Source organism: Chiloscyllium punctatum, unplaced genomic scaffold (assembly GCF_047496795.1).
Source record: "Chiloscyllium punctatum isolate Juve2018m unplaced genomic scaffold, sChiPun1.3 scaffold_127, whole genome shotgun sequence".
Classification (NCBI taxonomy): domain Eukaryota; kingdom Metazoa; phylum Chordata; class Chondrichthyes; order Orectolobiformes; family Hemiscylliidae; genus Chiloscyllium; species Chiloscyllium punctatum.
The window spans coordinates 325,761-344,694 of record NW_027309861.1 but is presented as its reverse complement, the minus strand read 5'-3'; the positions used below and the strand labels follow the sequence as shown (position 1 = coordinate 344,694).

Below are 18,934 nucleotides of genomic sequence, written 5' to 3'. Positions count from 1 at the left end.
TCCCTGTTTGTGTTCCTTTGAGCTTTTGTTTTAAACATTTCTCACATGCCATGCCAATTCTAGCTTCCCAAAATTTGCATAGGCTTGTTTTTTTCTCCCTTCTGACTAAATTCCCAGCCTCCCTCGTTATCCAAGGCGCCCTTACATTGCCAGCCTTGTTTCTCCTCCCTCCTGAAACATGCTGGTCATGAACTCCGATCAGAAAGCCTTTAACTAACTCCCACGTGCCCAATGTGGCATTGTCTGATGACAGCTGCTCCCAATTAACACTGCCTAGCTCCTGTCTAATACTGACATCATTTTCAATCCCATAATTTAGAAACATCCCTCAGGGTCCTGTCCGTATCCTTATTCGTAGCTACCTTAAAAAAAACTTAAGTTGTGATCACTGTTTCCAAAATGGTCTCCCTCTAAAAGGTCAGTCACCTGGCCAGGCTCATTCTGAAAAATGAAACCCTGAAGTGTTGAGCAGCCAGTTCTGTGCTTCTCCCAACCAAATTTCTGGAATGGCCACAATATCGGATCTGAGTTTATCTACCTTAGCTACGTTGCTCCTTGTGTTGAAATTAACACACTTCAGCCCATTCGTACTATGGTGTTCATTTCTCTGTATTCCCTTTCTGATTGACTCGTTTACATCTTCCTTCCTTCCTTCTTCATCCCCGCCACCCCCCCCCCCCCCCCCCAACGTGCTGCCCTGCTACTGTGGTTCTCATGCCCTTGCCATTCTAGTTTAAACCCTCACGTGTAGCAGGAGCGATCTTCCCTGTGAGGATATCGTTTCCCCTCTAGTTCAGGTCACCCCTGCTCCAGAAGAGGATCCAAGATCCTGAAACTCTCCCCCTCTACCAGCTCTTCAGCCATGCATTCATCTCTGCTATCTTTCAATTCCTTATCTCACAAGCACACGGGACTGGTGGTAACGCAGTGATTACTACCCTCAAGGTCCTGCTTTTCAGTCGTTCCCTACTTCCTGTGCTTACTGCTCAGGATCTCATCCCTCTTTCTACCCGTGTCGTTGGTAGCAATGTGCACCATGACCTCTGGTCTCCCATTCTCCCAATTCAGAATTTCATGCAAATGCTCAGAGATGTCCTTGACCCAGGCACCAGGGATACAACACCCCATCCTGGAGTCTCGGACGCAGCCACAGTACCACCTGTATATGCCCCCAACTAGCGGCTCTCCTATTTTCGCTCCCTTGGATTTTGCCCGACCTTGTTCTACAGCAGAGTCAGTTATAGAGTCATAGAATCCTACAGCACAGAGAGAGGCCCCAGGAGCCAGACTGATCCCTGGCAACCATAATGTCCATCCGTGGCAACCCCATTTCCCTGCCCATGCCCCATATCCTTCTAATCCTTTCCTACCCATGTATTTGTCCAAATGCCTTTTAGATGTTGTTAATGTACCTGCCTCAGCCACTTCCACTGACAGCTCATTCCGTATGAGAATTAGCATCTGTGTAAGAAAGTTGCTGCTAACGTTCCCTTTTATTCTTTCCCCTCTAACCTTAAACTGATGCCCTCTAGTCCTCAATTCTTCAACCCTGGGAAAAAGACTGAATGCATTCACCCTATCCATGCTTCTCATGATCATATACATTTCTATAAGATCTTCCTTATGTCTCCTATGCTCTGAAGAAAAATGTCCAAGCTTGTCCAACCTCTCCCGATAACTCAGGCCATTGAGTTGTGGTGTTATAGACCTGGCTACCGCTGTGCTACTCCCCTGAGAAGCTATCCCCAACAATACACCAGCTCTCTCTTCTTAAACATCCGCATCCAACCCCATCTTTATCCCCTGTATGATCCTCAGTGTGTCCTGCTGTTGCTCCGACACGACCACGCAGACACCCAGCTATCTGATGGAACCTGGATGTTTGGACTGGACAAGATCAGGGGTGTATTTAAACGCAATGAATGGAATTCTGAAATAACATTTGTACTGAATGTAATGTAGAGCAGTGTGAAATGGAGGTGGATGACTTACGTGACTTGCTGTAAGGACACAGACAGGAGAATCTGAGGTGATCATAAGGATGTGGAGGTAGAATGTGGGAGACAAGCTGGGACTGTATTGGAGTAGTCACGGTGAGAGGGAAAAAATGCTGGATGCAGGGTTTCAGCAGCTGATGGACTGACACTGAGGTGAGCCATCGGAAACTGAGCAAGTGACCACCATCTAATAGGACAGAGAAACTGATCCATCAGCCTGAAACTGACTGACCACGTGGCTGACAGTGACTCCAACACAAGGGAATGGAAACATTGCTCAGAGCCTGTTTCTGTAACATTCAACACAACCAGGAAATGGAAAGTGAATAATGAGCTGAAAACAAGGCCACTGCTCTGTTAGAGTCAAAATCATTCAACGTTCAGTCACTGAATATTCTAACCTGCCGAAAGGATACTCCCAGAATCACAGCAGAAGGAGAAAACAAGCTTGGCAGAGACAGAATGAAGCCACCGCCTGCATCACAACAGCTCAGACCAAAGAGGCTGAATTCTCATCCAACTGACAAGCAATACAGATACTGTCAGAGTTACAGATCGAGTTCAGAATTATTCAGGAAACAGACTTACCAGATACACTGGTCGGTGGGGTGTGCCAGAAATCCATGAAATAGCTTTGTGATGTGCCATTTTTTCGTTGAGAAATGATTCTTTGTTTTCGCTAAGAAGAGCGGATGTGTAGTTCACTGATCACTAGATTTACAGACAAAGGAAACCTGACCAAGGACTCACAGGTCAATTACACTGTTAGTGACAGTCCATTGCATACAACAACAGCCTGTTACACAGAGAACAGAACAGATTCTAGTTTAACAGAGACACTCTCACAATGAACATCTGCTGCTTTAATAAAAATGTTACCTGTTTGAAGAAAAGGAACATATCACCAATACAGAGAGACTTTTAAACTGCCCAATGTAACTGAGGAGATTTTAACCAATTCAGTGATCACTTTTTCTATGTACTTTGAAGCTATTTTGAGCAGGGTATGTATCAGGGGTCGGTGTGGACTTGCTGGACCAAGGGCCTGTTTCCACACTGGAGGGATTCTATTCAATACAATTGTCAACCTGTCCCACAGCAGGATGGGTAAGGTCCAAGGGGACTCTGTACCGGACAGGGGTTGTGTCCCAAGCAGGATGGGTAAGGACCGAGCGGACTCTGTACCGGGAAATGGTCATGTCCCACAGCAGGATGGGCAAGGTCTTGGACAAGTCTGGACCGGGGATGGGTAATGTACGAGGGAAATCTGTACCGGGGAGGCATTGTGTCCCACGTTAGGGTGGGTGAGGCCGGACGGGAATCTGTACAGGGGAGCGTGTCCCCCACAGCAGGATGGGTAAGGCCCGAGGGGAGTCTGTACTGGGGAGGGGTTGTGTCCCATGGCAGGATGGGTAAGACCAGAGGGGAGTTTGTACCAGGGAGGGGTTGTGTCCCTCAGCAGGATGGGTAAGGCCCAAGGGGAGTCTGTACTGGGGAGGGGTTGTGTCCCACAGCAGGATGGGTAAGACCAGAGGGGAGTCCAACCCGTAGAGGGGTTGTGTCTCACAACAGGATGGGTAAGGCTCGAGGGGAGTCTGTACCGGGGAGTGGCTGTATCCCGCAGCAGGATAGGTAAGACCCAAGGGGGGTCTGTACTGGGGAGGGGTTGTGTCCCATGGCAGGATAGTTAAGGCCTGAGGGGAGTCTGTACCGGGGAGGGATTGTGTCCCTCAGCAGGATGTGTAAGGCCCGAGGGGAGTCTGTACCGGGGAGGGATTAAGGATGAGTAAGACCCAAGGGGACTCTGTACACATGTGGTTGTGTCCCTCAGCAGGATGGGTAAGGGGTCTGTGTCCCTCAGCAGAATGGTTAAGGGGTCTGTGTCCCACAGCAGGATGGGTAAGGGGTCTGTGTCCCACAGCAGGATGGGTAAGGGGTCTGTGTCCCACAGCAGGATTGGTAAGGCCTGAGGTGAGTTGTACCGTGGAGGGGTTGTATCCCAAGCAGGATGGGTAAGGCCCGAGGGCAGATTGCACCAGGGAGGGGTTGTACCCCACAGCAGGATGGTTAAGGCCAGTCAAGAGTCTGTACTGGGGAGGGGTTGTGCCTCACAGCAGGAAGGGTGAGGCCCGAGGGTACTCTGTACCAGGGAGGGTATGCGACCCAAAGCAGGACAGGTAAGGCTCAAGGGTAGACTGTACCGGGGAGGGGTTGTATCCCCCAGCCAGACGGTTAAGGCCCGAGAGGAGTCTGTACCTCAGACGGGATGTGACCCACAGCAGGATGGGCAAGGCCCGAAGGGAGTCTGTACCGGGGAGGGGTTCGGTCCCACAGCAGGATGGGTAAGGCTCGAGGGGAATCTGAACTGAGGAGGGGTGTCCCACAGAAGGGGGTAATGTCCGAGGGGAGTCTATGTTGGGGAAGGGTTGTGTCCCACAGCAGAATGGGTAAGGGCTGAGGAGTGACTGAGAGCAAAGATTTACTTAGAGAGCTGAGGGGCAACATTTTCCACAGAGGACGGTTCTGTGGCACATGGGAGAACCAAGAACAATTACAACATGGAAAAGACATTTGGGCAGGAACATGGAGGAGTGAAGGTTTGAAGGGCCATGGGCCAAACACGGAAATGCAACTCATTCAGTTCTGGAAACCTGGTAAGGTTTCAAATGTGTGAAGTGATTGGTGAGAGGGGAGGAAAGTACAGAGATAGGAACTGTTTTTGGCATTAGAATGATTGAAGACACTGATCCACAAGACAAGCCATAGATACAGTGTGGGAGAGGGAACACAGAATGGAACATTCCCAGACAGCATTCCCACCCGCTCGTGGAAAGCCTGCTTTCCCCTCTTTTGTACTGATGCTCACTAAGACAGCACAGGCTTGGATTGAAAACTGTGACACTCCCGATGTTGTCTTAGTACAACAAAACTTGAAGTAAAGGCGGTGACTGGACCTGGGGTGTGTCTGTATTGTGCTCCCCCTCCAGCACGGCAGCTATGTCATGTCCTGTTAGCTGATGTTTGGAGCCCTCTCATTGCTCTCTGTTCTGTGCACTGAGTGTGATCTTACCTCACTGCAGGATTTATTGAAGGCTCCAGATCTCACTGCCCTGTGTCTCTCTGGCTGACAAACCATCTTCAATGAGGGATGTATGAGACACCCAGCAGCTGGGATGTCTATTAGGTCAGGACCTTCCTGAGTACCTACAGACAGATAGACAGAATGGGAAATTAGACTGATGCAGTGAGGGCTACAAATGTCAAATGGCACTGACTCCCACAGAAATCTGGAACATCCCAGTCTCCATCGTCTATCTGGAGTGGAGAATTCTGTTTGCTCAGGATCTGGAGTAGCTGCAAGAGCGAGGGACATTGACAGATGCAGCAATTAGACCCACACAGTGAGGGATACCACATGGAGAGATACTAAGTGATATCACCAGAGTGCAAGATCAAACAATTGTGCAGGAAGAAAGGGTTTTGATTCATGTTGCACTGGGATGGGCAACCTGTGAGCAGGCAAAGTGATGGTCCAGTGGCATTAAGTGAGACAATTTATCCAGAAACTCAGCAAATGTTCACTGGACACAGGTACAAATCCCACCATTGCAAATCAGAAAATGAGAATTAAATGCTTCAAAGAAGATGTAATTAAAAACCTGTGAGTATTAAACAATTGTTGATGTTAAGAAAAATCCACCGTGTGCATTCATGTCTTTAGTGAAGTGATCTCAGGTGGGTCTATCCTCCGATTGTCCTGGACCCCGATAGCCCCGCCCTCCTGCTCATTGACCTTCTCAAGATGGCGGCTCTGAAGCCCGCGCTCCCTCTTCCCTCAAACAAATGGCGGCCTTGACCCTGGGCCGCTTTCCCGACAGAGACCATCATCTCCTTATCCGGGTCTGCAGGGTCTTTTTCGGATTTTTTTCACCTATATCCGCGTCTTGTGAATTCTCTCCGCTCCTTTCTCCCAGTGAATCTCCCACACGCCGCTCTCTGAAGCCGATCGTAACCGCACCCAGAGAAAGCTGTTCCATGACTCGCCGTGTCCTGGTTAATGTGACACTGCGCATGCCCTTCATAGAAACCAAACTGCGCGTGCGTCGGAGGTTGTCAGTGAGTTCATAGAGAATATTCATATCTGCACAGAATCACGGGGGAAATATTCGACATTAACAATTGCTCTGTCGAGTTACAGTCATTGAGATGGTTAATATGTAAATAGATTGTTCGGTCTAACTTTACCATACCGGCCAGGTATCTAAATTACCAATCGTTCTGGGAGTTTGCAAATAAGTTTGTTAGTCGAGTTGTGTAAATCGAATGGAAATATGTCCATTGTCAGATTTTCATCTTAATTATTTCTTTAAAAAAACACATTGGTTTATGAGAGGTGTTTAATGCTCTGCTATGCCGTGACAATGATCAATCCTGCAAAGCAGTTTGCCTTCTGACCAATCCTGAAGCGTTCACTCCCGAGAATGCATTGGCCCCGCTCCGTCAGGTAAGGGGTAGATGTAGGGGCATGGGTGGGATGCGCTTCGGCGGGGCGGTGTGGACTTGTTGGGCCGAAGGGCCTGTTTCCACACTGTAAGTAATCTAATCTAATCTAATCTCACTCACTCTGCTCGGTCCTCCAGTTCCGCCCCTTCCTTCCAAAAGCAGAGGTGATTCAGGTGCGACTCAGCAGTTAAGCAACAGAAACATTAAGGGACAAGGGAAGTTGGAGTCGATGCCTTGTGATGCAGGGAAAATATCCCGAATCTTGGACCGAGAGACCGGCGTTCAATTCACAGGTAGTGCAGGTGTGTGTAAAAACAACTTTGAACAGGTTCGTGAGGGAAAATAAGGGAAGTCAGGAACCGAGTAAAAACAATAGAAAACCCATACAATGTGGTGGTGTTCTCAATAGTCAGATGATTTTAGTCTTTACCAACTGTTTCAGAGTCCCAATACAGTCTGTACCACTCCTCCTTGTGCACATATACCACGATTGTGGGGTAAAGTGTTGTAGTGGGATATAAAGGTGCTTTTCTAGAACTCACTCGGTTTTGGAGTTTAAAATGGGTGAGAAAGAGTAGGGTTCTGTATGGAGTTACCTGTTCCCCTCCTGCTGCAGCATCTCATTACTGCCCTAACTCTACCTCGTACGTGTTTGGTAGAGATCACTGTCATTTCATAAACTCACAACACAAGATCCGTCACTCTGTTTAAGACAGCAGAAATCTCTTTTAACACTATAGTCATGACATACATGAACCTGTTGCAGTGCTTCAAACTCCATGACAGACTCGGTCTGGAACCTCCTCTATCCTTAAGACTTTATGCACTGCTTGCACTTATCCATTTCCCCTTTGCACGTTCCCTTTCCAACCCACCCCACCTGTATCATTCCACAGTTGGAGCTGTCAAGGGCAGAAGTCTGTGGAATAGCCTCCCTAACCTTCTCTATCTTCCTTTTAAGATGTATTTTAAAAACATTCTCTTTAATCAATGTTTTGATCATCCATGAAGCACCTTAGGAGATTTGCCATTGTGAAAGTTCCATACAATGCAAGTAGTTGTTGGTATTGCCATACATTAGGAGAAACAGGAATGATGCAGTCAAAATTCTAACAAGAAAGTCACCGATAGGTGCAATGTATAGGCCACCAAATAATTACATCACATTGGCATGGGCAATAAACAAATAAATAACTAATGCCTGTACAAATGGTACAGCTATTATCATAGGTGATTTTAATCTACATGTAGATTGGTCAAACCAGCTCAGTCAAGGTAGCCTTGAGGAGTTCACTAAGTGTATTCATGATAGTTTTATTGAACAGTATGAAATGGAACTGACAAGGGAGCAAGCTATCCAAGATCTGGCCCCTGTGCAATGAGGCAGGAATAATTAATGGATCCCCTGGGAAGAAGCGATCACCGTATGGTTGAATTAGAATACCGATGGAGAGTGTGAAGATAAAATCTAATAACTGAGTCCTGTGCTTGAACACCTGGAACTACAATTGAATGAGAGAGAATCTGGATAAAGTAGACTGTAAACAAAAAATTTATGGTGGGAAGTTGATGAGCAGTGGAAGATTTTCAAAGACATTTTACAAAGTGCTCAGCAAAGATATATTCCAGTGAAACGGAAGGACTGGATGAAAAGGTATACTCGGCAATGGGTATCTAAGGAAAGTGATCAAATTAGACCCGAAGAACATCAGACATAGGAGTGGAAGTAAGGCCATTTGGCCCATCAAGTCCACTCCGCCATTTAATCATGGCTGATGGGCATTTCAACTCCACTCACCCGCATTCTCCCCGTAGCCCTTAATTCCTTGTGACATCAAGAATATATCAATCTCTGCCTTGAAGACATTTAGCATCCCAGCATCCACTGCACTCCATGTCAATGAATTCCACAGGCCCACAACTCTCTGGCTGAAGAAATGTCTCCGCATTTCTGTTCTGAATTTACCCCCGCTAATTGTAAGGCTGTGCCCACCAGTCCTAATCTCCTCACCTAACGGAAACAATTTCCTAGCATCCACCCTTTCCAAAACATGTATTATCTTGAAAGTTTCTATTAGATCTCCCCTTAACCTTCTAAACTCCAATGAATATAATCCCAGGATCCTCAGCCTTTCCTCGTATGTTAGACCTCCCATTCCAGGGATCATCCATGTGAATCTCCGCTGGACATGCTCCAGTGCCAGTATGTCCTTCCTGAGGTATGGGGACCAAAACTGGACACAGTACGCCAAATGGCGCCTAACCAGAGCTTTGTAAAGTCTCAGTAGCGCATCGCTGCTTTTGTATTCCAACCCTCTTGAGATAAATGACAACATTGCATTCGCTTTCTTAATCATGGACTCAACCTGCATGTTTACCTTTAGAGAAGCCTCGACTAGCACTCCCAGATCCCTTTGTACTTTGGCTTTATGAATTTTCTCACCGTTTACAAGGTAGTCCATGCTTGTATTCTTTTTTCCAAAGTGCAAGACCTCGCATTTGCTCACATTGAATTTCATCAGCCATTTCCTGGACCACTCTCCCAAACTGTCTAGATCATTCTGCAGACTCCCCACTTCCTCAGTACTACCTGCCTGTCCACCTAACTTCGTATCATTGGCAAACTTCGCTAGAATGCCCCAAGTCCCTTCATCCGAATAATTATTATATAACATGACCACGCAGGTAACCATGCCTGGGATCCAATCAACGACATGTCCAGCAGTAACTTCAGTGCATTTGCTGAATGGGCAGACTGTTAAAGTGCAAGGAGTTATCGAAGCAGCTCAGTCCTCAGTCATACAGTCCCCTCAAGTTCAGACTGTTCAGATCTCTACTATATCTGAATGTGAGGACTCCCAGGAATCTGTGGATAGCATGACTGACTCTCAGAAACATAGAGAAATTCTATCGAGACGGCCTTCATTCAGGAAAATCCTGAATGAACTTTCTTCTGATCCCCCGGTATGCCAAGAAATTGATGAGGAAAAATCAGAAGAAGAGTCTGTCTCAACTGTTACTACAATGACGATGCAGACACCCATCTATCAGACTATCAGCAGTCAATACATTGCTATCACACAGCGGGGGAGTAATTCAGCTGGCCAACAATGGTTCAGATGGAGTGCAAGGACTGCAGACACTAACAATGACCAACGCAGCTACAGCCAAGGTTGGAGCAGCCATTGTACTGTATGCACAAGCCCTGATGGACAGCAAATCTTTGTTGAAAATGTGTTGCTGGAAAAGCGCAGCAGGTCAGGTAGCATCCAAGGAACAGGAGAATCGGCGTTTCGGGCATAAGCCCTTCTGTGCCAGGCAGCCAAGTGCTTGTACGAGGAGCTGCTGAAGATGTCCAAAACTATAAGATCCGTACAACTCCTAACTCCACTGCTGGCCAGGGAATGGTTATGGCATCTTCACCAGTCCTGCAAAGCCAGTCCCAGAATGCTGAAGAAACCACTCATAAATGTGAAATCTGCCTCATGAAAAACAGGGAAGCAGCTCGAGAGTGCCGTCGCAAGAAGAAAGAGTATGTGAAATGCTTGGAGAATCGGGTTGCTATTCTGGAAAATCAAATTGAAAGAGAAGGTGTACAAAGTGGCCAAAAACAGCGTGAAACTAGAACTGGGAAAACGTTAAAGGTCAACTGAAAGCCACAAAAGAGCTATAAAGAAAACTAATATAGAACATGAGAAAAATAAACTAGCACATACTATAAAGACAGAGAGCAAAAGTTTATATAAATATATATAATGAGAAAAGAGTGGCTAAATTAAATGTTGGTCCTTTGGAAAATGAGAAGAAGCATTTAGTTATGGGATATCACAGTGGAGGATGCTAATATCTTTCCAGTAACTAGCAAAGGGACAAAGGTCGGTGAGGATTTGGAAACTATCATTATTACGGAACAGCTAGTTTTAGACTGTTTGGAGGTAATTGAGCTAATGATAGAAAAGTCTTCTGACCCTGATGGAATGCCTCCCAGGGTACGAAAAGAGATGCCAGGAAAAATAGCAAATGCACTGGCAGTAATCTTCTAAAATTCACTGGACTCTGTGGCAGTCCCAGCAGATTGGAAAACAGCAAAAGTTACACCACTGTTTTAAAAAGGAGGTGGACAAAAAGTGGGGAATTATATACCAGTTAGTTTATTCTCTGTAGTGGGAAAGATGCTTGGGTCTATTATCAAGGAAGAAATAACAGAGAATTTCAATAGAAATTGTCCCATTGTACAGATGCAGTATGGGTTCATGAAGGGCAGGTCATGCTTGACCAATCTTTTGGAATTCTATGAAGACATTTCAAGCAAGGTGGACAACGGGGACCCAGTGGATGTGGTGTACCTGGATTTCCAAAAGACCATCAACAAGGTGCTGTGCAAGAAGCTGTTGCACAATATAAGGGTGCATGGCATTAGCGGTAGAGTATTAGCATGGATAGAAGATTGGTAAACTAATAGGAAGCAAACCGTTGGGGACAAATGAGTATTATTCTGGCTGACAATCATTGACAAGTCGTGTGCCTCAGGGATCAGTGTTGGGACTGCAATTATTTACAACTGATACAGATGATTTAGAGTTGGTACTACATGTAGGGTGTCAAAGTTTGCATGTGACACTAAGATGATTAGCAGGACAAAGTGAGCGGAGGACTGTGAAACTTTGCAGAGCAACGTAGATACATTGAGTGGGTAATGGTCTGTCAAATTAAGTAGAATGATTGTAAATATAAAATTTATACTCTTTTTTGTAGTAACATTTAAAAATAAAATAACTTGAATGTTTAAAAAGTTGCATCATTTGCTTTGCAGAGTGACCTGAGCATCCTTCTGCATGAAGGTTGGTCACCAGGTACAACAATCAGTTCAGAAAGCAAATGAAATTTTGTCCTTCGTTGCTGAAAGGAATGTGTTTAAAGGCAGAGGTTATGTTCCAGCTGTATTTGAGTGTTGGTGAGGCCACCCCTGGAGTACTGCATGTAGTTTTTGTCTTCTTACTTGAGAAAGGATGTACCGGCACTAGAAGTGGTGCAGAGGAGGTTAACTAGGTTGATTCCGGAGTTGAGGGGTTTAGTTTAAGAGAGACTGAGTAGATTGGGATTATATTCATCAGAATTCAGAAGAATGGAAAACATATAAAATAATGAATGGAATGGATAAAACAGAAGTAGAGAGATGTTTCGATTGGCAGGTAAAGCCAGGACAAGAGGGCATCACCTCAAAATTAGAGGCAGCAAATTTAAGACTGAATTGAGCTGGAACTTCTTGACCTCTATGGAATTCATTGCCCAGGGAAGTAGTTGATGCTAGTTCAGAAAACGTTTTTAAAGCTACGTTAGATTTTTAAAAACGTAATTAATTAATGAACACGGTGAGAACGTGGGTAAATGGTTCTGTGTCCACGAAATGATCAGCCATGATCTTATTGAATGGCAGAGCAGGCTCGAAGGGCAGGACGGCCTTCTACTGTTCCTACTTCTTACGTTATCTCTCCCTCATTCGTGACTTGGAGGTGTTGGATTGGGATGGACAAAAGTAAAATTCACAGAACACCAGGTTATTGGTCAACAATATTCTTTGGAAGCACTAGATTTGCTGGTTCTTCATCAGGTGGTTTTGAGATGGTGTTGTGTCATTTTTAACTCTTGTAATTCATGAACAGCAACAAAAGCCACGAAGCAATCCGCATGTTCCAGCCAACAATGGGCCCCGGGTGATTGATGTCAGAGGCGGACCAATGGAAAGGCAGAGACAGCGCTGGAGGACCTGCGAGGCAGTTGGTCCTCCGATCAATCAGGATGAATGAGGGGGCGGGACTAGACTATACCACGTGATCATCCTCGCAATCGGTTCGGGATGTGTGGACGGAGAGCCGTTGGTAAAGATAGAAATAAACAGCAGCAAGCGGGAGGGAAATAGTGTTGGTATGGGTTGAGAGGGTTCATAGTCATTTGGTGCACATCGGAAAATACAAATTTGAAACTTAGTCCCGTTTTTGCAGTAAACGGGACAATGCCTCATCTCGCGATTGACTCGAGTAAGCGCCACCATCTTTATTCGGGGCAACGATTAACTGGACTTGTGCAGCCGCCAGCTTTGTAGGGGGCAAAGTTCAGTGGGAGGCATGTGCAGCCTTCTCTGGTAGAGAGACAAAGGAAAGGATTTACACAGAGCATATTCACACACAGAGAAATGGATCTTTTTCTGGATTTGTTTTGTCATTCGTTGAAATGATTTGGATGTGAACAGAGGCGGTATAGTTAGTAAGTTTGCAGGTGACACCAAAATTGGAGGTATTGTGGACAGTGATAACGGGTATTTCAGAGTACAATGGGATATTGATCGGATGGAACAATGGGCTAGGAGTGGCAGATAGGGTTTAATTTAGATAAATGTGAGGTGCTGCATTTTAGAAAAGCAAATCAGAGCGGGACTCACACATTGAATTGTAAGGTCATGGAGAGTCTTGCTGAACAAAGAGACCTTGGAATGCAGGTTCATAGTTCCTTGAAAGTAGCGTCGCAGGTCGATAGGATAGCGAAAAAGGCATTTCGTATGCTTCCCATTATTGGTCAGAGCATTGAGTAAAGGAGCTGGACAGGACATTGGTTAGGTCACTTTTGGAATATTGTGTGCGGTTCTGGTCTCCCTCCTTTCAGAAGGAGGCACTGAAACTTGAAAGGTTTGAGAATTGATTTTCAAGGATGTTGCCAGCGTTGGAGGATTTGAGTTGCAGGGAGAGGCATGATAGGCTGGGGCCATTTTCGCTGCAGTGTTATAGGCTGAGGTGTGATGTTTTAGAGGCTTACAAAAATCGTGAGGGACATGGATACCGTAACTAGACAAGGGTTGGTGGAGCATAGAACTAGAGGATAGAGGTTTAGGGTGGGGGGTGGGGGGGAATTTAAAAGGAGCCTAAAGGGCAACTAAAATTGTAACATTTCAAAGGCATTTGAATAGGAAGTGTTCAGAGGGATGTTGGCCAAGTGCTGGCAAATGCGAATACGTTAGGTTAGAATACTTGGTTGGCACAGATGGGTTGGACTGAAGAGTCTGTTTCTGTGCTAGACATCTCTGACTTTGGGATCATAAAAGTGAACATTGCTCTGATTCATCTCTGGGCTCTTTGATGTCCACTTGTTTGTTAGCTTCCTTAGTCTCTCGTGTGTATTTTTGTTCTCTGTAGTATTTTACTATTACGTTCACAGACCTCTTTGTAAATGAATTGTCCACTGCTGCCCGACTCCTGACCATATGCTGCTCCATTATCAGGTTATTGTTTCCACAATATCTTAGACAGTCAAGAATTCTTTTTTCCAATAAGTGAGTGGATTTTCCTTCCATTTCTGACAGTCAAATTCTGCACCATTTTCATTCCCTATAATTCATATTGCTCTCCCTGAAACATCATGTGTATTTCACCTTCCACAGATACCAGTGATCAAGGCCAAAGCTCTCTTGCCTGTTGAGAAGGTGATGTTTGACTTATTTGTACTGCTGCAGTTTGTATGGTGAAGGTGCTCCCACAACGTGGTTGGGTAGGAGATATTACAGATTATTCACTCAGAGATAGTGAAGAGTAGAAGATATCTGTACAAATCAACACATTTTTAATTTCACAAAAATATTGAGAACTTTTGACATAAGACCACAGATGGAGAATATTATATCCGGTGACCAAAACCATTACCAAATAAGCAATTTTTCAGGAATGACTTCAAGGAAGAAAGCAGATCTTAGAGGGTAGGAATTCCAGACCATTTTGCCTTGGAATCTATAGAAACAGTCACACAGCTGAACCCAAAAATAAACACATCATTGAGAGTCTGAACTAAAATGAGTTGTTGAGATGTGAAAGGGTGTGTGGTGCAGGAAGATAGGAATGATTACAGCCAGGAATTAAGTCAAGGGTGTGAAAGTAAATTGCTGTTGCTTATAAATGGGAGCATTTTGATGGATCAGCAAGTACAAGTGAATACTTGGGCGGTAGAGTTCTCAATATTCTGAAGATTATAGGGAGGGTGATTGTGGGATGCTGGTCAGGAGTGGGTTTAGATAATGAAAGAGAGTTTCAGTAAATGAGCTGAGACTGTGGTGAGGTCAGGTGATATCAATGAAGTCGAAATAGTGGTCTTGGAGTGGGACTGTGCTGTTGCCCTCAGCTGTGGTATTCAGCTGTTTGTCAGTTTGTGAATCAAGTCTGTTACAAGCTCAGAAGCTGACTGGCCCTGGCAGAACCCAAACTGGGTGTCACTGAGCAGGTTATTGTGAGCATGTGCTTGACAGCACTATCGATGACAACTTCCAACACTTCACTGCTGAGGGAGTGTGGACTGATGGAGGGAAATTGGCTGGGTTGAATGTGTCCTGCGTTTTTGTGTTGAACAACACTACTGACATTTGGAAATGTTTCCCAGATGCCAGTGCTGGAGCACAACTTGTCTTGGTGGGCAGCAAGTTCTGGAGGAGAAAGTGAGGACTGCAGGTGCTGGAGATCAGAGCTGAAAATGTGTTGCTGGAAAAGAGCAGCAGGTCAGGAGGCATTCAGGAACTCATTCCTGAAGAAGGGCTCATGCCCAAAACATCGATTCTCCTCCTCCTTGGATGCTGCCTGACCTGCTGTGCTTTTCCAGCAACACATTTACAGCAAGTTCTGGAGCACAGCCATCAGTATTATTGCCACAATGCGGCAGGGCCCATAGCCTTTACACTACTTGTCAATTTCTTGATCTGATTTGAAATGAGTTTTCAACCAATTCAATTCACATCTGTGAAGTCAGGGACCAATAGAGAAGGCTCATCCACTTGGCACTGCTGGCTGAAGATTGCTGCAAATGCTGTTGTCTTATCTGTTGCATGAATGTGTGAGGCTCCTCCATTAGTAAGGGTAGGGATATTGTGATGCTTCCTGCAGTGAGTTGTTTAATTGTCCATCACCATTCCTGACTAGGTGTGGCAGAACTCAGATCTGATCCATTGGTTGTTTGATCACATAGTTCTATTTGGTGTTGCTTGCACTGTAGCTTCACCAGGTTGGCACCACATTTTTAGGTATGCCTGGTATTGCTCCTGGCATGCCCTGCGGAACTCTCCATTGAACCAGGGTTGATTCCCCTGACTTGATGTTAATGGTTGAGTGGGGGATATACCAGGCCATGAGATTTCAGATTGGGCTGGAGTACAGTTCTGCTGCTGCTGTTGGACCACAGTGAGACAGAAGTTGCAGGGTCAGGAGGGCTGATTGTGTGGTTGTATTTTCCAGTGCACGAGAAAATACAATGTGGTCCATCCAGTTTCATTTCTTTGTTGAGTCTGTGCAGTGACTAATACAATGAGTGATTTGGTGGGCCACTGTCAGGAATGCAACTTTAAAAAAAAAAGGATTTGTAATTTACACATGAAAGAAGTGAAACTATCATGGTATTCGAACAAATGAAAGACTGAACAGACAATCAAGGTATTTTTCAATGGATAATTTCAGTTACATCACACTGTAAATGTTTGCTACAAATTCCGTGCCTTAGAATTGTGCCCTCCACAATCACCTGATGAAGGAGCGGTGCTCTGAAAGCTAGTGTGCTTCCAAATAAACCTGATGGACTATAACCTGGTGTTGTGTGATTATTAATTGAGAATATTACAGCACTACTAACAGGGCTGCATGTAAACAAGCTCAGCCCAGTTAATCAATACATTCAGAAGGATTTCCTCCAAGTTTGATTACACAATATTAGGCAAAACCGTCAACTTCAACCTGCAATGTTGCTCTTAACAAAAACTTCAGGCTGACACAAAGCTCCCCAACCCACTGCAATGTGGTAACCGGGCCCGGCCCAGGAATTGGAACTGGGACATTTGTGGACTGTGATCTCAAAGGAAGGGAGCAAACACAATTCTGACAGGTTAGTCCTCAAAGATGAGTAGCAAGTTTGAGACAAGGCAGGTGGTATGCCTTCTTACACTTAGTAAAGTTGCATTTCTTATTTACAGTCGTGTTTTGCAAAGTATAAAAAACCAGTTTGTTTTCCGTGGTTAGGGAGTTTTATCCTCGTTGGTCACAGTTGCAGCCCCTCGCTCCCCAAGTCAAATCACAGGATCTATAACAAAAAAATAAACTGTACGTGCTGGAGATCTCAACCACAGAAACAAAGTGCTGGAGAAACTCAGCAGTTCTGAGGGTATCTGTGAAGTGAAAAAAAATGTTACATTTGAAGTTCACTGACTCTTCATCTGAACGGACAAAAGGTCATGAGACTTGGAGCTTACAATGTTTTATTCCCCTCAGAGATGCTGCTGGACCTGATGTTCTCCAGCACTGTGCTTTCTATAGTGAACTTTATTTACAAAACAGATTGGAAAAATACTAATCTCCAAAAGTGAAAGGTTCATTGTAAACATGAGCATAGTTTCTACACTTGAGTTACACAAGCACGTCTCGGTTTAAAAACAAGATTTAACTCACAATAATATTCCATCTCAAAATTAGCCAAGTTACACCAGTAATAAAGCTCCTCCACCCAATGAGGCACTTCAGCACAACATCCTGCAGTGTTACACACAGCCACCTTTACCAAAGAATGATCACATGTCACAAAATTGAAGGCCAAGAGCATGTCTCTTTAAAGGAGCTGAAGTCAAACTCAATTTTTGGAAGGATTTTTATTAAACCTGATCGAACATTTAAATCTCAGAGCATAATCTTTGCTTTTTTAAACAAAGTGTGTGGGAAACATCCCACATCTTGCTAAAGGTTCAGATCAGTCTGATACATAGAGCCAACGTTCAAGCAAACATCACACTTTCCATTCACTTCTACAAAGGGCTGACATCACATTTCTTCAGGATTTAAAGTATTTTATAAATTGTTTGTAAGCTCATTTGTCACGTGAAAGAACTGGATAATGAATGCCATTGTATTCAATAAGAGTGAAGCCTGTGACAGCAGATTTATCTTTGGAGGGTAGTGTATGTGCTTTCTAAGTTCTGGGAGCACTTTGGGAGACTGCTCCCAGATGGTGTTAGTGAGCATATCTGGAATGCACTGTTTAGATTTGGGAATCCTTGGGAGACAATCTGTGGTCTCACTAATACTTGGCTTGTGTTGTTGGTGTACAGTAAGCAATTCATAAAGTTACTTATGTATTGTTGTTGACTACCTGAATGGTATTCAAATCTGCCAGGTTGCCTTCAATAGTGTAAATGCATCTATTGTAAATGTTTTACAATATTCCAGACTGCCCAGTGCTTGGCAAATTCAGGGGGGACAAAAAATCACATTGAGTAATTTGAAATTAAGAATCCAAGAGGATGTAACCACTGAAGTATTCAATTCAAATAGTTAAATGGAGTGCTCACATTTAAAATACCTGTTATCCATTGGAATGGATGGACTGACAGAATTGGGACCAAATTCCTGGCTGGGGAGTGTGAAATGTGCTTTGATAAAGTCACCTGCATTTACCAACAATAATTTGGCAAGCTCGGAAATTTAAAAAACAATACGAGCTTCATTGCTGCTCCAGTCGGGTCACAAACTCTGTGAAAAAAATAACAATGTTCAGGTTTATTGCATACACTCTGAAACACGTGTTCCTTCTACAGATCCTGCAAGTTTCCCCAATGAGCATAGTCCATCCAAATGATGTTCCTAACTTTGGCCAACTCATTCATTTCCTCGCCTCTATAACCTGAAGAGTGACCAGAAGCAATTACTCCACAAATGTGGGAACATTACCGACGAGGATTTTTTCCTTCAGAATTGACTTCCATATATTCAGTGCCCAGAACAGATAAAAAGCTTGTTACCTTTTATAGAGCAATGATTCAGTGGGAGTAAAACGCCAACCTTTTCTTGCTTAACAATCACGCTACCTGAATTTTAAACGTGAACACTTCTTAATAGTTCACCAGATCCTAATATTTTGTGCGAACAAATCACATGATACATATTTATTCAGATAACAAAACAAGTTTGTTCATTGAAGAACCCAGAGGAAAAGGTCATGAAATAATGTGAGTTTGATATACCTCAATCATCATTTCAAGTGCATTCTCTGCATAAATTCTCCTTTTCCTCCTCGAAGTATTCAACTTCTTGAATAATTGTGAGAATGAAGTCGCAGTTGTACAACACAAAATCTGACCCTTCAGTCCAACTTGGCCATGCTGACCAGATATCCAAAATTAATCTCGTCCCATTTGTCAGCATTTGTTCCATATCCATCTTAAACCCTTTCTACTGATTATCAGTTTATTTTACTTTATCAGCACTTGAAATACTGACATTTTTTTCTCCCAACATTGGTTAAAGAAATCATAAGTTCATTCATCCAAGTTAATTTTGTAATCTTTCACAAAGAAACAAGTGAGAACATCATATAGCTGAGTGCAAAACAAAATACTGCAGCTGCGTGATATCTGGGAACACTGTAAA

General features: G+C 44.3%; 1 long non-coding RNA gene and 1 pseudogene across 1 annotated transcript; one reads left to right on the top strand and one right to left on the bottom strand.

The window, feature by feature from the left end:
* Positions 1-2,590: 2,590 nt before the first annotated feature.
* On the bottom strand, positions 2,591-6,000 carry LOC140471582 (uncharacterized). The gene is made up of 3 exons (XR_011957108.1): positions 5,657-6,000; positions 5,068-5,201; positions 2,591-2,708 (listed from the first exon to the last, which is right to left on the bottom strand). It is a non-coding gene; the product is annotated as an uncharacterized lncRNA (long non-coding RNA).
* A 3,173-nt stretch (positions 6,001-9,173) lies between these two features.
* LOC140471581 (cyclic AMP-responsive element-binding protein 1 pseudogene) lies at positions 9,174-14,703 on the top strand (annotated as a pseudogene).
* The last annotated feature ends 4,231 nt before the right edge of the window (positions 14,704-18,934 follow it).